The 18146-nt window shown below is 44.6% G+C and overlaps 1 long non-coding RNA gene across 1 annotated transcript; it reads right to left on the bottom strand.

The window, feature by feature from the left end:
- Positions 1-6083: 6083 nt before the first annotated feature.
- On the bottom strand, positions 6084-16531 carry LOC140427271 (uncharacterized). The gene is made up of 3 exons (XR_011948422.1): positions 16055-16531; positions 7997-8114; positions 6084-6466 (listed from the first exon to the last, which is right to left on the bottom strand). It is a non-coding gene; the product is annotated as an uncharacterized lncRNA (long non-coding RNA).
- Positions 16532-18146: the final 1615 nt, after the last annotated feature.

Below are 18146 nucleotides of genomic sequence, written 5' to 3'. Positions count from 1 at the left end.
GTTGTTAGTTGTAGTTTAACTTGTAGTGTTTTGTGTTGCATGTCGAAGTAATCCTTGTGTGTAAATAAACCATCTTTGAACTTGAACTGACTAACTGGTTGTGTGGTCCTTTAATCGATATCCGGTAAAGTCTTATGGTGGTATCATTTGATACCTGGCAACTCCAAAGAGCATCATTATTAATTGGCAACATTACTCCGGTGCCGATTGGCAACAGACATGTTGATCCATAGCCAAAGCACTCGCCCCCAATGCCTTCACTGCGGATGCCACCCATGTGGTGTTGGCCTGGGTGGTACGCATGGTCGGCACCACCTCCTGCTCCTGCACGCGGCTGGACTCCTCCAACTGCACTTTCAGGTTCTAGATGCTCGCTGCCATCCCCTCATATAACCCCTGGCTCTGTGACTCCCACTATAGATGGCAGCTAGTCCCTGGGGTCGGCTGCCCTCCGACCGTCCGCCCCATCGGGTGTTCCTATCTCCACCTTATGTACTGGAGCAGCTGTGTGGTGTACATCATATCGTGTCCCAGGAGCCTCTTTACTAAAGTGGTCAACATAGATGAGTGTATCTGGGATGGTGGAGTGTGTTGGAGACAGCTGTGATGGGAAATCTGTGTCATCTCTGGACTCGCACCCCAGGATGTCTTGGGTCTTGCGTCAAGGGCTGCCATCCGTGCTGTTGTCCCTGTCATTGCTCGGCACAGGTGGGGGGCGTTACTGAGGCTGTGGCACTGGCTGGAGGAAGGTTGTCACATGGACCTGCCCCATCACCAGCCGGTCCTGCAAGACACATGATTAGACTGCGGGCCGGCAGCAAGTGGGGGTAGTGGGGGTGAGGGTGGTGTGAGGGTGGGGGTGAGGGTGGAATGGGGGTGAGGGTGATATCGGGTGAGGGTGAGGGTGGTGTGGGTTGGTGTTGGGGGTTGTTGACCCGGGTGGCACAAGGAACCGTAACTCAGCAGGGTCTCACTTCCTCGCCCGCAACTGACCTCAACCCCGGTGACTGTCCTTTAATGTGGGGGTTCGGACATTCTCCGAGTGGGTGGAGAAGGGTAGGACTGGTTCCAGGGGCATAGTGCTGTTGATTCATCCTGGCCACCCTGAGGAGGTTATGCAGTTTCTTCCTGCACTGCTGGCCGGTCCGGACGGTGTTGCCCACGGTGCTGACCACCTCTGTCACCTGCGCCCAGGCATGTGAACAGCGACAGCTGGCAGCCTCCTTCCCGGGCCGGTGTACACGATGGCATGCCATTTCTCCACCGCGTCCAGGAAGGTCTCCAGCTCGGCATCCATGAAGTGTGAAAGCTGTCTCCTCTCTGCCATCTTGTTGGCTGGGTTGGTGTGTGTGGGGATTGTATTGTGTATATGCGTCTGCAGCGTGTCAGCCTCCTGAGTGTCAATCGTGAAACCGGTGAATCCAGCACCGTTTCTGATTGGAACCGATTGTGTTCCACGTGCCGCCGGTGCTAGCCCCTCAATGGTCGCTGAATCGGTCCAGGTGCGGCGCCAGTTTTGCTGTCGTGAAACTCCACGAATCCTGACCCGACATCCACACTTAACATCAGGAATAGAGAATTCCGCTGCCTTAATGTGACAAGGGATTCACTCTGTCATGTCACCTCAAGGCACATCAGCAAGTTCACACTGAGAAGAGACCAGTTCAATGCCCAGACTGTGGGAAGTGCTGTAAAATGTCTGGGGAATTAAAATACAATTAAGGTGTTCACACTGCTGAGAGAGCGTTCAGGTGCTCTCACTGGGGAGAGGCCATTCATCTGTACGGAATGTGGGAAAAGATTCACTCAGTCACCCAGCTTGCTGAGACACTAGTGAGTTCGCAATGGGGAGAGGCCATTCACCTGCACTGGGTGTGGGAAGGGGTTCATTAGTTCAACTAAGAGACATCAGAGAGTTCACACGGGGGGAGAAGCCTTTTAAATGCCTGGACTGCAATGCTATAAGTGTTTTAAACTTTCCCGGGAACTTGTGTCCCATTAACAGATTCATACAGCCGAGATAGTGTTCGGGCATTTTCTCTGCAGGACTTGAGTTCAGGGAACTAAACTCGTTGAACATCAGTAAATCTGCAGTGGGGAGAAGTGTGTGAAAATTTCATTAATTGAATCAACTGCTCAGGTATCTGCAAGTTCATGACTAAACTCAGTGATTGGATTTTACTGTAAATCAGGAGAGAACCATAGGCTGGATTCTCCCAAAATGGGACTATGTCCCCACAGCGGCGTAAAAACGCTGATGTTTCACTCTCAAGATTCCTTGGAAAAAGATGAGCTGATTCACTGACCTGCAGGGGGCGTAGCAGGGACCCAGAGTCGTTCACGCAGCTTTAGCTGCGGATACAGGCCTCCGCACTTCCGGTTTTGAATCCGCTCATGCGCACGGCAGCGGCCTCCAGCCGCGCCAAGTGCCATTGCGGACTCGGACCGCGGAGGCAGGTGAAGAATTTAGCCCCTCCCCCTCCCCCCCCCCCCCCCCGATCGGCCATGCGCCCGAAGATCCGACCGCCCCGATCTGACCCCGCAGACTGAGTCTGCAGGCGCCACGCGAGCTTCTCAAACGGCGATAGGTGGTTAGAACCACATCATTGGGAACTCGGCCGGTCGGGAACGGAGGATCGCTGGGCGGGCTTTTGGCAATGGCCCCCCCCAGCCACGTGGAGCACTCCGCGAACACGCCGATTATTGGGTCCTGGAGAATCGCCGGACTGGCGGCGGGCCCAATTTTGGTGTGAAATTGGATTCTCCAACCCCGCGCCGAACGCGATTTCGGAGCGGGGCTACGGAGAATCCACCTTATGCTTTGGAGTCTATTTTTGCTGATGTTAATAAACTCTAGGCCAGTTATAGTGATCAATATTCTGGATAGAAGCCAAATAAATCAGCTTTGTGTTTTAAGAAAGCAACATGAGATTCACCATTAAGTTGAGGCTGCAGTCAAGCCTAAAAGACGTGAATAATGTGGTACATGAATTTCAATTCAGAGCGATGCTAGGTATTTGTTAAGACCCCCTGGGCCAGGGCACGATCAATTCCAACTCCACTTGACCCGGAATCACAACACAAGTGAAATTAGATATTATTTTAAAATACCTCAGGACCTTGGCTCAGCCCAATAAACTGCAGTCACCAGCTTTGTAAAACTTAAACACAAGTAATATTTTATTATGTCTCGTATTGCAATACTATTATAATATTATAATGCTATAATATTATAATACTGGCGCTTCTCAGTGGCAGGGTCCCAGGTTCGATCCCCGCTTGGATCACTACCTGTGCGGAGTTTGCACGTTCTCCCCATGTCTGCATGGTTTCCTCCCACAAGTCCCGAAAGACGTGTTGTTACATAATTTGAACATTCTGAATTCTCCCTCTGTGCACCCGAACAGGTGCTGGAGTGTGGCGACTGGGGGCTTTTCACAGTAACTTCATTGCAGTGTTAATGTAAGCCTTCTTGTGACAATAAAGATTATTCTAATTAAATTAACAAAAATGCAACTGACTAACTAATACCCTTTTCTAGCTATCCCACTCTCTATACACACATACCCAGACAAACAACACAGAGGGAAAAGGATGTTTTTAAAAAAAAATTTAGAGTACCCAATTCATTTTTTCCAATGAATGGGCAATTTAGCGTGTTCAATCCACCTACCCTGCACATCTTTGGGTTGTGGGGGTGAAACCCACGCAAACTCGGGGAGAATGTGCAAACTCCACAAGGACAGTGACCCAGAGCCGGGATCGAACCTGGGACCTCGGCACCGTGAGACTGCAGTGCTACCACTGCGCCACCGTACTGCCCAAGGGAAAAGGATGGTTGAGAGGTAAAGAAAATGTCAATAAAAAAGAAATTATGTGCTAGGCTGACTTCTAGTTAATATCTTTCTGGAGTTCAAGCTTTCGTTTCGGTATTTCTTCCTTCTAGGCTTGAGATGGCATTCTCTGGCAAGGTTGACTACTTTCTCTGCAGATACAAGATCATTTCAAATTTATACTAAAGATGTCTCAGGCACTCACTGGTTTTAGAACAATAAAGCAGTTCTTTACTTCAGCAGCAAGTGAGAGAGATTTTTCCCGCCCCTTTCAAGGTCTTATCATCTCTGCTAAGTTCTCTTAAAAAGCATCACACAGGAACCAATCACTGACTGTTGTCAGGCAGAACATTACCCCTGACAATTGAACAGACTTCCTCCAAAACTGGTTCTTAAGATTCATTTGGCGCCGACGAGCTTGTTTTCTCCTATCCAAAATACAAAACCTGGAATATACTATCCCGACTAGCATGCTACTTCAGCTTGAGGCCTCTGCTTAAAAGCATACTCTGATTATGGGTCCACGGACCAAAAATAATAAAAGAAAAGAAAGGATATGGGAACAAAGAAAATAACAGGAAGGATCCTTACAGGAGGTCATATGCCCCAAAGTCTGGAAGATTGTGTCAAACAGGATGCCTCTTCTGCAATTTGTAATGGGCAAAGTTCAGACTCTACCCAACCAGCCCATACTTACAAACACAGTGTCCAACATTAGATTGAGTTCCACATTTGGATATGTACTAAATAATTCTCAGTGTGCTAAGAAATACGCTGACAACCAGTTCAAGATTGTCAGTCAAGCTTGCAGTGTGGTGCATTTGCATGTACTAGAAGGTACATATATTAATACACAGAGCCCTGTCCATTGCAGATAGGAAGAACATGTAAACACATTGCTCCTGTTTCAGTTAAATAAAGTAAGGCTCAATCCTCGTGGCAGTGCCTTGACCTATCAGAGTCAAGCTGCCTAGTTTAAATTTCAACCAATGCTTGACAGTTAACTGTCATTCACCATCAACTGATGCATTGCCCTTGACAATGTCTCTACCAAACAGACTCCAAGTGCCAACCAAGCAGCACGATCTTCTCATAGAGTATAAATTTGCTGTTTTCCCTTACTTTGCTATTTTTGTGAATTGACCTGATGATTGCAAGATGAAAAGCTTTGACGAAGTGTCTCTTTTTTCTACAATGCTCAATTTCCATTTATTTTACCTCATGGTTGATCATCTTCACCACTTAGTCAGTGAGGATTATATCCATTGGAGTTTAGAAGAGAGAGAGGATCACATAGGAGCTTCCAAAATTCGAACAGGATAAGATAGGGCAGATTCAGAACGAATGTTCCCGATGGTGGGGAAGTCCAGAACTAGAGGTCATAGTTTGAGGATAAGGGATAAGTTTTAGAGCTGAGGTGAAGAGAAATTTATTCACCTAGAGAGTGGTGAGTCTGTGGAATTCGCTACCACAGAAAGTAGTTGAGGCCAAAACGTTGTGTAATTTCAAGAAGGAATTAGATATAGCTCTTGGGAATTAAGGGATCAAGGGAAATGGGGGGAAGGCGGGATCAGGGTATTGAACTTGGTGATAAGACATGATCATAATCATAGATTATCATAGAATTTACAGTGCAGAAGGAGGCCATTCGGCCCATCGAGTCTGCACCGGCTCTTGGAAAGAGCACCCTACTCAAGGTCAACACCTCCACCCTATCCCCATAACCCAGTAACCCCACCCAACACTAAGGGCAATTTTGGACACTAAGGGCAATTTATCATGGCCAATCCACCTAACCTGCACATCTTTGGACTGTGGGAGGAAACCGGAGCACCCGGAGGAAACCCACGCAGACACGGGGAGGATGTGCAGACTCCGTACAGACAGTGACCCAAGCCGGAATCGAACCTGGAACCCTGGAGCTGTGAAGCAATTGTGCTATCCACAATGCTACCGTGCTGCCCTAATGAATGGCTGAGCTGGCTTGAAGGGCTGAATGGCCTCCTCCTGCTTCTATTTTCTATGTTACTGCTATGAAGTCCTTTTAAATATCAAACCTTTTGTGAATGTGATATGTTGATGGTTTTCTACCATTCTATAAAGAGATCAGTTTTACATGTAACTAGGTACTAGTCAAACAGTGCATAGGATACGAAACACACTTCAAAAGTGGCCCACAATGCCTGCTTGAATACAAAATAATATCAACTGTGGTTTATGCTACTCTCAAGTATTTCAATATCATTGGTGTTTCTGTTTTTGCGAGTTGATTTAATATAAGAATGATTACAGCAAAAATAACAGGGCATTCTACAATGAGAAGCAAATGGGAAAAACATTATTTCTGAAATAACATATAGGTCACATAATCTTAATAGTTATTTGATGAACGAGTGCACATCACTTAAAACTTAATTGTTTTTTCATAAGTCCATTGGTAATTTAGAAATCTCCTTCCAATGTCTCTGGGCCCCAGTTCTTCTTTTAGCAGTCTTTCCTTCTTCCCGGAATTAGTCTTGTCCGTCACATTAGCCTCTCCAGACATAAAAAGCAACAGTTATACTTGGCACACGCAATGGAGCAATGACCTAGTTCGTGGTCTCTGGAGTTGCCCTTCATGATGAGTTCTTATCCTGATATATAAATTAAGCTTCAGTGAGTGAAAGAAAATTACATTTGAATCAATTCACCAAGTTCAAATGCTCAAGTTCAACACAAGCAGCTGGGGCAACAATGAAGCTATATCCGGGCAGATAAAATGTAGATACAATGCAATACGTAAAACATGTGGCACGAGATATATTCTGATCTGTCGGTCATATGTTGGGGCGGCATGCCAGCACAATGGTTAGCACTGCTGCCTCACAGCTCCAGGGACCCGGGTTCAATTCCAGCCTCAGGTCACTGTCTGTGCGGACTCTGCACGTTCTCCCTGTGTCTGCGTGGGTTTCCTCCGGGTACTCCGGTTTCTTCCCACAGTCTAAAGATATGCGGGTTAGGTGGATTCGCCATGTTAAATTGACAATTAGTGTCCAAAGGGTTCTTTGGGGCTAAGGGGATAAGGTGGAGGCATGGGCTTAAGTAGGGTGCCCTTTCCAAGGGCCGGTGCAGACTCGATGGGGCGAATGGCCTCCTTCTGCACTGTAAATTCTATGATTCTGTATTTCTAGCAATCTTGTGGTGCTTTTGGTGCATGCATGCACATTTTAGATATTCAGTTTGTTCATTTAATATCAATACTGAGCAATCAAAACTTAATATAATTAGTAGGAAGCAAAAGAATGAATGGGGAAGCAAGTTCTGTTGTATGTTCCCCTTGTTATAATAATACCAATTACTAGCATGTGTGGTGGCTACAGGAGTGAAAGCATTAACTTAAATACAAACATCCTACCTGATGGAGTGTGCACTACTAAAGCTGCTTCATAGTAACCTCCTAAATGAAATGGGATCAGTTCTAAAGAAAGGTGGATATCAGAACAGCTTTATTTCTTTGTAGCCGGATCAATTAAATTGTTGAAGATCTGTGGTAGCACAGCCTCAGGAGTGTGTTATGAAGATTTGAGCATGTAAGGAGATAAAGAAAGCAAGAGATAGAAGGCATGTTTGATAAGTGAGTGTGAGGACGTAAAAAAGTAAACAGGAGCTGTGTTGTATAAATAGGCAAATAGATTGTGAGGGGTGGGACCCTAAATTCTGGTGCCCTGACCTGTTGCGGTGACCATGATGGGAGATTCTCGGACGCTCAAAACAGTGCAAACAGTTACATGCACTCAGTTTCCCCAAGGGTTCCACGGATTCTCCATTGAAGTTATGGCAGGATTTCAGAAGATCCCTGTGAAAATTCAGGACCTGTATATATGTTCAAATAGTCACCAAAGCTTGTGAGTGAGGGAGAGTGAAGGCCTGAGTCAGCAGGGTTAATCATATGAGAGTGTATCGTGGTTGGAGAACGGTCGCGTGGTTCATGTTTAAATTTATAATTTCAGTATCCTCCACTGGCAGCATGGGCCTGTAAAACTATCCTTGGTTATTTGGTCTGCGCTCAACGTCTTCTACTAAGAATATAGCTGAGGTCAAAATCTTGTTGAGTATAGTACCATAGGCATCCAGCCATGTATTGTCCCTGTAGAACGAGGGTCTGAAATATCACTTCGCATTACCTCAACATTTTACCGTTATTCTCCTTTTCTTATATTTGTTTCTCTGTGTCTGCCTTTCTTTCTGCGTTCGTTGACCTCCCATCTCCACAAGCTCTTTCAGTCACCATCAAGTTATTCCCTGAAATCAAAATGGTTTGGAGCTTCATTTAAAAGAATCAATTTATAAGAGTCAATACTCAGTGACTTCCTACAAGTGTAATGTCCACGGCTGCCTGATGCACAGTGCAATAAGTAGAATGAAAGTTAGTTTAATGGCCCCTATTGCGCATTCTGGCTGATGGAGAGGAGCAGCTCATTGAGCATTGTTGCATTAGTAAAATAGGTCTAATTAGCGCACAATTATGATATGAGTAAACCATATCAGCTTCAGCCATGTTAACCAGATGTTGAGCAGCCTCATGGACTTGGCTGAAAAAGCAGCCAAACACCTATTAGTGCTTTGGGTTGACACCCTGTGCACTTTTAGTTAGTTAACTTCCAGCAGCACTCCTGCACAAACTGTTACGTTCTGTACTATGGTAATAAATGAATCAGTGTACGACAGAGCATCTAGTTAAAGACTAGTTATTTAATGTTGAATAAACTCTGGGTAGTCTAAACTATTCCTAACCAAACTGTGGAGCTTCTAATCATGCTACTAACAGCTTCTGTAACTCTGACCAAGACTGGCTTTGTCTGGTTCCAGAGCCTAATTTAACAGTAATTAGCAATCGATTGATAATTAAAGGTACAGTCCATTTGTCCCTTGTTACTACTGCCATATGCACTTCTTATACATATGGGCGGCATTTTATTTGGTACGGCTTCATTTGCTGTGTCTTCATCTGACACCAGGATGAAAAATGTGTTGTTTAAATTAGTGTCATTGATCACATTAAGTGACTGCCCTGCATTAATTTTATTATTTGAGAAACAGTGTTTCGCGAAGTGATTCTTCCCTTTGCACTTCGTGTATATTTTGCCAAAAGCTGGACATTGCCTTGGTAGTGATTATAAGCACATAGTTTACATGCAAAGGCTGTATGTTTTGACCGCTTAGAATGGCTGCGGAGACTACGTTTCTTTTATAAGTGCGTCACAACACCAATGGCAGCTGCATCGCTTGCAATATTCGCGTCAAAGCATCTTGCATTAAACGCATTAACATGTTGCACAGTTAGTTCGCTAGCATGGCAAATTTTTATGACATCTTATTGGAGCTCATGCAATCCAATAACAATTTGATCTCTAATCATGGAGATTTCAGAGTCGCAAAGTTGCACGTCTACGCTTTCAGCTGAAGGTCAGCAAGAAAACTATTGAATGATTCACCAGTCTTCTACGTGTGCATTCGAAGAATTAACCTTTCATATGTTTAATTTTTCTTAGGTGTACAATGCTCGTCAAATTTTTTGATCACAGCATCAAATTTCTTACTGTCTTCCTCTTGCTCATACATGAATGTATTATATATTTCAATTGCTGGCAGGCCTGCTACCGTAAGCAATAACACAACATCTCTCGTCTGGCTGTGCCTGCAAGCGATAGCTGAGACATAGAGTGTGAAGTGCAGCTTAAACGCAAGCCAATTTTCATCCACATTATCAGTGAGCTGAAGCTGTACTGGAGCTTTCAGACTTTCTATTCAAAGAACCACGTTTTTCTTGAAGCAATGTTTCTTCTTTGTTTGATGACTGTGCTGTTTAAATCACCTCTGGTACCATGTTATGTTTGTGTAATACGATAATAAGTGAATCAGTGTTTGATAGAACATCTAGTTCAAGACTAGTTATTTACTGTTGAATAAACTGTGGGTAGACTAAACTATTGTGAACCAAACTGTGGAGTGTCTAACCATGCTACTAACAGCTCCTGTAACCCTGGCCAAGACTGTTTTTTTGTCCAATTCCAGTGACCTAGTGGTAGGAGGCTATATACACTTGTCATATACACTTATTATATACACTGTTATGTACACTGCTGCTGCATACCCTTACACACACTTGGGCAATTTCTATCTGTTCCCTGTTCCTAGTTGCTGTATAACACACTGCTCACCTTTGTTTTACCATTTACACATTCTAATCTCTTTAGGTGCTACTTAGCCTTATTCACCTCCATTTACATTGCTTTTGTCTTTCGGTCCATGACATCTTTGTCAATCTCCACCTATCGCTGGCCCCCTATCTAGCCCCAACGCTCCACGCCCCTCTCCCCACAACAGTATAAATCTGATCCTATTTCCAGTTCCCTCCAGCTTTGACAAAGAGTCACCCAGACTTGAAACATTAGCTCCCTTCTCTCTCCACAGATGCTGTTAGACCTTCTGCGGTTGTCCAGTATTTTCTCTTTTTTCTTTCAGATTGCGGCATCCGCAGTAACTTGCTTTTATCTTTGAATTTTGGCCTGTTATCTAATTGCTGTCCTAGAGATTTGATTGTGTTTGAAATTGACTGCAATGTTTCCCGTCTTAACAACAGTGATTATGCTTTACAAAGTGCTCCAATTGTGATGAAGCATTCGGGTCATCCTGAGAACAGGAATGTGCTTCTACTTTCTTTCTTTCTAATCTGTGCATAAACTCAGGTGAGTGACGGATGTTTCTATGGGACCAGTTATGCACTTGATAGCCGAGACTGGGTTTACAGAATGCATTATTTTACAGATGTATACTGTCATGTATCTTACAGTGCCTTTACCTAATCGTTCACACCACAAACTTTGGATGCTGTGATAGACATTTCTACGTCTCCCATCAGCACAACGTAGAGGGCTGAATTTAGCCTGGCTGCTGTCATCGAAACAAAAAGCTGGCAATTTTGAACTGCCCTCGCTTGCCTCTTCCAATCTCCTTCAACAGTAGCCTGTGGAGGGAAGAATCTCAGATCCGGCGAGAAACACAACTCAAGTTGTTGCCAGTGATTAAAATCAAGGCCCAAGTAATTTTGTTTCATTCAACATCAACTCTGAAGCTAATACAGCCTGATTGTCTGTCCTGAAATGTTCTGCTAGTAATTTGCTGGAGAATTTGCGAGAATTAATACTGACTGACTGTTGATGTTATCAAAGGCCATGGGTGACTAAACACAGTAGATAAATGTGCCGATGTACCATTTTATAACGGAGGAGGATGCAGATTATCCAGTTTACATTCCACATGGAGAATTTCAGTGAGACTGTCTGGGTTGCACCGATTGGAGTGATATGCTTTTCTTGAGAGAGAAATGCAAAATACTGGAGTAAGACAATGCAGGGAACCGATGCAGGAAGTTGGAAGGTAGTAAAACAGGGACAGAAATAAAAGGCAGGAAGGGGGAAAGTGTAAGGCAGAGAAGCCATAGTCAAAAATCAAAAAGGGCGACAGTACAAGGTACAGTGACTGAGGGGAGCTCAGTGAATAGGATCAGGAATACTAAAAGAAATAAAACGGGAAGTGAAAACATTAATGGTAAGCGATTAATGGTATTCAGGTTGTTACATGAAGATATGAGTTCAACGACAAGGAAAATTAGGAGAAAGGTTAAGAGGAAATATAACTTAGGAGAGGTTACTGATCGAGGTGTTAAGATTCAGAACAGAGGTAAAAAAGCCAACATAAGTGTACTTTACCTGAATGCTCGTAGTATTCGGAATAAGGTAAATGAGTTGATGGCGCAAATCATCGTGAATGACTATAATTTAGTGGCCATTACTGAAACATGGTTAAAGGATGGTCAGGACTGGGAGTTAAATATCCGAGGGTATCAAACTTTTCGGAAGGACAGAGTGGATGGTAAGGGAGGTGGTGTAGCTCTGTTATTTAAGGATGACATCCGGGCAACAGTAAGGGATGACATCGGTGCTATGGAGGATAAGGTTGAATCCATTTGGGTGGAAATCAGGAATAGTAAGGCGAAAAAGTCACTGATAGGAGTAATCTATAGGCCACCAAATAGTAACATTATGGTGGGGCAGGCAATAAACAAAGAAATAACAAATGCATGTAGAAATGGTACAGCAGTTATCATGCGGGATTTTAATCTACATGTTGATTGGTTTAACCAGGTCGGTCAAGGCAGCCTTGAGGAGGAGTTTATAGAACGTATCCGCGATAGTTTCCTAGAACAGTATGTAATGGAACTTACGCGGGAACAAGCGGTCCTAGATCTGGTCCTGTTTAATGAGGCAGGATTGATTCAGGATCTCATAGTTAGGGATCCTCTCGGAAGGAGCGATCACAATATGGTGGAATTTAAAATACAGATGGAGGGTGAGAAGGTAAAATCAAGCACTAGTGTTTTGTGCTTAAACAAAGGAGATTACAATGGGATGAGAGAAGAACTAGCTAAGGTAGACTGGGAGCAAAGACTTTATAGTGAAACAGTTGCGGAACAGTGGAGAACCTTCCAAGTGATTTTTCACAGTGCTCAGCAAAGGTTTATACCAACAAAAAGGAAGGACGGTAAAAAGAGGGAAAATCGACCGTGGATATCTAAGGAAATAAGGGAGAGTATCTAATTGAAGGAAAAAAACATACAAAGTAGCAAAGATCAGTGGGAGACTAGAGGACTGGGAAATCTTTAGGGGGCAACAGAAAGCTACTAAAAAAAGCGATAAAGAAGAGTAAGATCGATTATGAGAGTAAACTTGCTCAGAATATAAAAACAGATAGTAAAAGTTTCTACAAATACACAAAACAAAAAAGAGTGGCTAAGGTAAATATTGGTCCTTTAGAGGATGAGAAGGGAGATTTAATAATGGGAGATGAGGAAATGGCTGAGGAACTGAACAGGTTTTTTGGGTCGGTCTTCACAGTGGAAGACACAAATAACATGCCAGTGACTGATGGAAATGAGGCTATGACAGGTGAGGACCTTGAGAGGATTGTTATCACCAAGGAGGTAGTGATGGGCAAGCTAATGGGGCTAAAGGTAGGCAAGTCTCCTGGACCTGATGGAATGCATCCCAGAGTGCTAAAAGAAATGGGTAGGGAAATTGCAAATGCACTAGTGATAATTTACCAAAATTCACTAGACTCTGGGGTGGTCCCGGCGGATTGGAAATTAGCAAACGTGACACCACTGTTTAAAAAAGGAGGTAGGCAGAAAGCGGGTAATTATAGGCCAGTGAGCTTAACTTCAGTAGTAGGGAAGATGCTGGAATCTATCATCAAGGAAGAAATAGCGCGGCATCTGGATGGAAATTGTCCCATTGGGCAGACGCAGCATGGGTTCATAAAGGGCAGGTCGTGCCTAACTAATTTAGTGGAATTTTTTGAGGACATTAACAGTGCGGTAGATAACGGGGAGCCAATGGATGTGGTATATCTGGATTTCCAGAAAGCCTTTGACAAGGTGCCACACAAAAGGTTGTTGCATAAGATAAAGATGCATGACATTAAGGGGAAAGTAGTAGCATGGATAGAGGATTGGTTAATTAATAGAAAGCAAAGAGTGGGGATTAATGGGTGTTTCTCTGGTTGGCAATCAGTAACTAGTGGTGTCCCTCAGGGATCAGTGTTGGGCCCACAACTGTTCACAATTTACATAAATGATTTGGAGTTGGGGACCAAGGGCAATGTGTCCAAGTTTGCAGCCGACACTAAGATAAGTGGTAAAGCAAAAAGTGCAGAGGATACTGGAAGTCTGCAGAGGGATTTGGATAGGTTAAGTGAATGGGCTAGGGTCTGTCAGATGGAATACAATGTTGACAAATGTGAGGTTATCCATTTTGGTAGGAATAACAGCAAAAGGGATTATTATTTAAATGATAAAATATTAAAACATGCTGCTGTGCAGGGAGACCTGGGTGTGCTAGTGCATGAGTCGCAAAAGGTTGGTTTACAGGTGCAACAGGTGATTAGGATTCCTAGATGGATGGAGTTTAAGACTAGGGAGGTTCTGCCGCAATTGTATAAGGTGTTAGTGAGGCCACACCTGGAGTATTGTGTTCAGTTTTGGTCTCCTTACTTGAGAAAGGGCGTACTGGCACTGGAGGGTGTGCAGAGGAGATTCACTAGGTTAATCCCAGAGCTGAAGGGGTTGGATTGCGAGGAGAGGTTGAGTAGACTGAGACTGTACTCATTGGAATTTAGAAGGATGAGGGCAGATCTTATAGAAACATATAAGATTATGAAGGGAATAGATAGGATAGATGTGGGCAGGTTGTTTCCACTGGCGGGTGAAAGCAAAACTAGGGGGCATAGCCTCAAAATAAGGGGAAGTAGATTTAGGACTGAGTTTAGGAGGAACTTCTTCACCCAAAGGGTTGTGAATCTATGGAATTCCTTGCCCAGTGAAGCAGTAGAGGCTCCTTCATTAAATGTTTTTAAGATAAAGATAGATCGTTTTTTGAGGAATAAAGGGATTAAGGGTTATGGTGTTCGGGCCGGAAAGTGGAGCTGAGTCCACAAAAGATCAGCCATGATCTCATTGAATGGTGGAGCAGGCTCGAGGGGCCAGATGGCCTACTCCTGCTCCTAGTTCTTATGTTCTTATGTTCATTATTTCCTTATAATGTACCTGACTATGTCAGAATGACAAAATACTGGTGACTTTGGGCATTTGAGAAAGATAAAGGAGAAAATGGTGGGAGAGAGCATACATGACTAATCTCATTGAACTCCCTGAAGATATGGGCAGCACGTTAGCACAGTGGTTAGCATTGTTGCTTCACAGCTCCAGGGCCCCAGGTTCGATTCCCGGCCTGGATCACTGTCTGTGTGGAGTCTGCATTTTCTCCCCCTGTCTCTGTGGGTTTCCTCCGGGTGCTCCGGTTTCCTCCCACAGACCAAAGGTGTGCAGGTTAGGTGGATTGGCCACGTAAATTGCCCTTAGTGACCAAAAAGGTTAGGTGGGGTTGCTGGGTTATGGGGATGGGGGGGAGTTGTGGGCATGGGGAGGGTACTCTTTCAAAGAGCCGGTGCAGACCCCATGGGCCGAATGGCCTCCTTCTGCTCTGTAAATTCTATGGTTCTATTACTCTAAGTTAGGGAAGTCCCAGAGGGGGGACAATTTTTGCAGCAGTGCTAGATTTACAGAGGATTGTGAATTTATATTCTTGCCTTGACTGATGAGCAAGCTTACTCAATCTCTTTGGGAAATGTTACTACCTCTTAGTCAGACCTCTAGCTGGGGAATATTGTGCCACCAGAACGGGCCATTGGATTCAAAGTAACAAATTGACAGAAGTGCACTCCCTTTCAAATAATGCAGAACTGTGCCAGTGGGAAGAAGTCTGGTTCTCATAAACAGAGACAACCAAGCATTGTGGAAAAGCTCATTACAAAGACTAGACATAGTCTGGTCTGACCTATAGCCTGAAGGAGTGAAAACAATAGTGTAAATGTGGTAAAGAGAAATGGTGGGATGTACATTTATAACTAAAACACATTTCCTCATTTGAAAGCTGCTGTTTTATATATTAAGAAGTCTTACAACACCAGGTTAAAGTCCAACAGGTTTGTTTCGATGTCACTAGCTTTCGGAGCGCTGCTCCTTCCTCAGGTGAATGAAGCGGTATGTTCCAGAAACACATATATAGACAAATTCAAAGATGCCAAACAATGCTTGGAATGCGACCATTAGCAGGTGATTAAATCTTTACCGATCCAGAGATGGGGTGACCCCATGTTAAAGAGGTGTGAATTGCATCAAGCCAGGACAGTTGGTAGGATTCCAAGCATTGTTTGGCATCTTTGAATTTGTCTATATATGTGTTTCTGGAACATACCTCTTCATTCACCTGAGGAAGGAGCAGCGCTCCGAAAGCTAGTGACATCGAAACAAACCTGTTGGACTTTAACCTGGTGTTGTAAGACTTCTTACTGTGCTCACCCCAGTCCAACGCCGGCATCTCCACATCATGGTTTTATATATTGATAAAGAGCCCTCCGACCACTTGTCTTTATAAATCACTCTCAAACCATTGAACATTTAATTATTGGAAATTCTCTTTAACAGATGCAAATGATTAACATTTCTCTCTGACAACACACTTTATAATATTTGCTAATACAGCAAGGCTATTTATTAACCAAGTTGTCATATTTTACAAATACAACTTCCTGCCAAAACATGTATCATCATGTTAGCTAAATACCTCAAATCATGGATTGAAGAACCCAGATGTCGTCTTCTGCTGCTAGTGCTCTGATAGATTTAAATATTATCTTTCCGTTAATATGGAGGGTTCATACTTTCTCAGCTCCGAATACATAAATTAGTTGAACAGGGTCCTATTACCATCCATTAATTATTTGCATGTTTAATTGCCCTGTGTTGCTTTGTATCAGGATGCTAATAGTCTTGGCACAGTATTCCCAGTTTGCAGGTTTGAAGCTTTATTTACTTCATCACTGTTGCTCACGAACCACATTCACCAGCAGCTGCAAACACCACCTCATAATGCCTGTGATTTCAAACCCCTGCTGGTCTTAATCTTTGCAACCCTTTCCTTGCTTGTTGCAATTTCAATTCTTCAACAACTACCATGTTGACACAAATGCTTGAGTCTTGAGTGAATCATCTGTTTCAGCCTTTATTGCAGAGCAGGATTCAGTCATTTGACCCAGTTTCATGCTTGGCAGACCCTGATCTGATTCAGGCACGATTTAATGACCTCATCACGCCCGGCTTGGTAACACGACAAGGCCATTTAATCTCTCGACGCTCAAAACATCTCGCGAGATTTAACGGAATGTTGTGAGACGTCGTTGTCATAATATCCACTCATGTATATAATGAAGTGCAGACAGGCAGTGATTGACACACAGGATGACCAATGAGCACACAGCACAGTGCAGCCAATCACCAGACAGGACACCACCACTATAAAGCCAGAGGGCACTAGGTTTCCCGCTCTCTCGGGACCCAGCGACTGAGACAGTCAGAGTCCAGAAGCTAGCACAGTGCAAACACCATGCGATAGCTAGTAAGTCTGGTCAGGCTAGTACAAGGTCTCCAGTCAGTTCAGTATAGTATCGACCCACAGTTAAATATGTATGTTAGTTCTATCGTTCAATAAAACCGTGTTGGATCTTCTACAGTGTTAGAGGTCTGTTTCTCCCATCGCTGCATCAAGTGCAGTCCACACCGAACCGACCTACCTAACACATCATGGTACCACGAAGTGATACTGAAAATTGACAGACATACCTCCAGTGAATCAATATTGACCAGCAAACAGCCATCCGCTGACATGGAAAACATCCAGCTTCCTCCGCAGCTCCGCATCTCTGGCAACCTCGGCGCAAATTGGAAGCTCTTCAAGCAAAAGTTCCTCTGGTACATTGAGGCCTGTGACCTCGAAGCAACATCGGATGCCAGGAAGATCGCGCTATTTCTCTCCACCGCGGGGGACCACACCATCCACATCTACAACTCCCTCACATTCGCTGACGGCGAAGACAAAACAAAATTCAAAACAGTCCTGCTGAAGTTTGACAGCCACTGCGACATTGAGGTGAATGAGAGCTTTGAATGATACGTTTTCCAGCATAGGCTTCAGGGTAAGGATGAACCTTTTCAGTCCTTCGTGACCCATCTCCGCATCCTAGCGCAGTCATGTAACTATGACTCGACGGCTGATTCCATGATCCGGGATCAGATCGTTTTCAGAGTCCACTCCGACTCCCTTCGGCAGCAGCTCCTGAAAGTCAAACAGTTGACCCTCTCTGTTGCTATTGAGACGTGCGTTGTCCATGAGCATGCTAAGAATCGTTACTCCCACATCAGGGCAGCAGAAACTGCGAAGCTGGCCTCCCACGAGGCGGAGCGGGTGCAGGCCATTGCACAAATGCAGGGCCTGAGCATCAAGGAGAGTGGCCTTTTTGTGTGCTTTTCCCAGGTCCCTGTGCATGCGCGCCACGACCGAGTGGACAAGCCCGACAACCCGACTGCGCAGGTGCGTACGTCGACCGACTGCACTGCGCATGCGCGATGGCGCACGGAACGCGCTGATGTCGGCGTCAAGACGTGTCCGAATTGTGGCTCTGCCCACTTAAAGCGGCAAAAGGACGCCGGTGTCTCCAGTGTGGCAAGCTTGGCCACTACGCAGCCCTTTGTAGATATGCTCCACCGCTCAGCAGCAGGCAATCCCAGCTGCGGCGCAGGAGTGTCTGCTCAATACAACAAGGCATGCCAGATTCCGATCCCGACAGCCCAACGGACCCTGATGCTGACTGCCTCAAGTC

Source organism: Scyliorhinus torazame, chromosome 7 (genome assembly GCF_047496885.1).
Source record: "Scyliorhinus torazame isolate Kashiwa2021f chromosome 7, sScyTor2.1, whole genome shotgun sequence".
Taxonomy (NCBI): domain Eukaryota; kingdom Metazoa; phylum Chordata; class Chondrichthyes; order Carcharhiniformes; family Scyliorhinidae; genus Scyliorhinus; species Scyliorhinus torazame.
The sequence above is the reverse complement of the archived record's forward strand: the minus strand, read 5'-3'. Positions and strand labels throughout refer to the sequence as shown.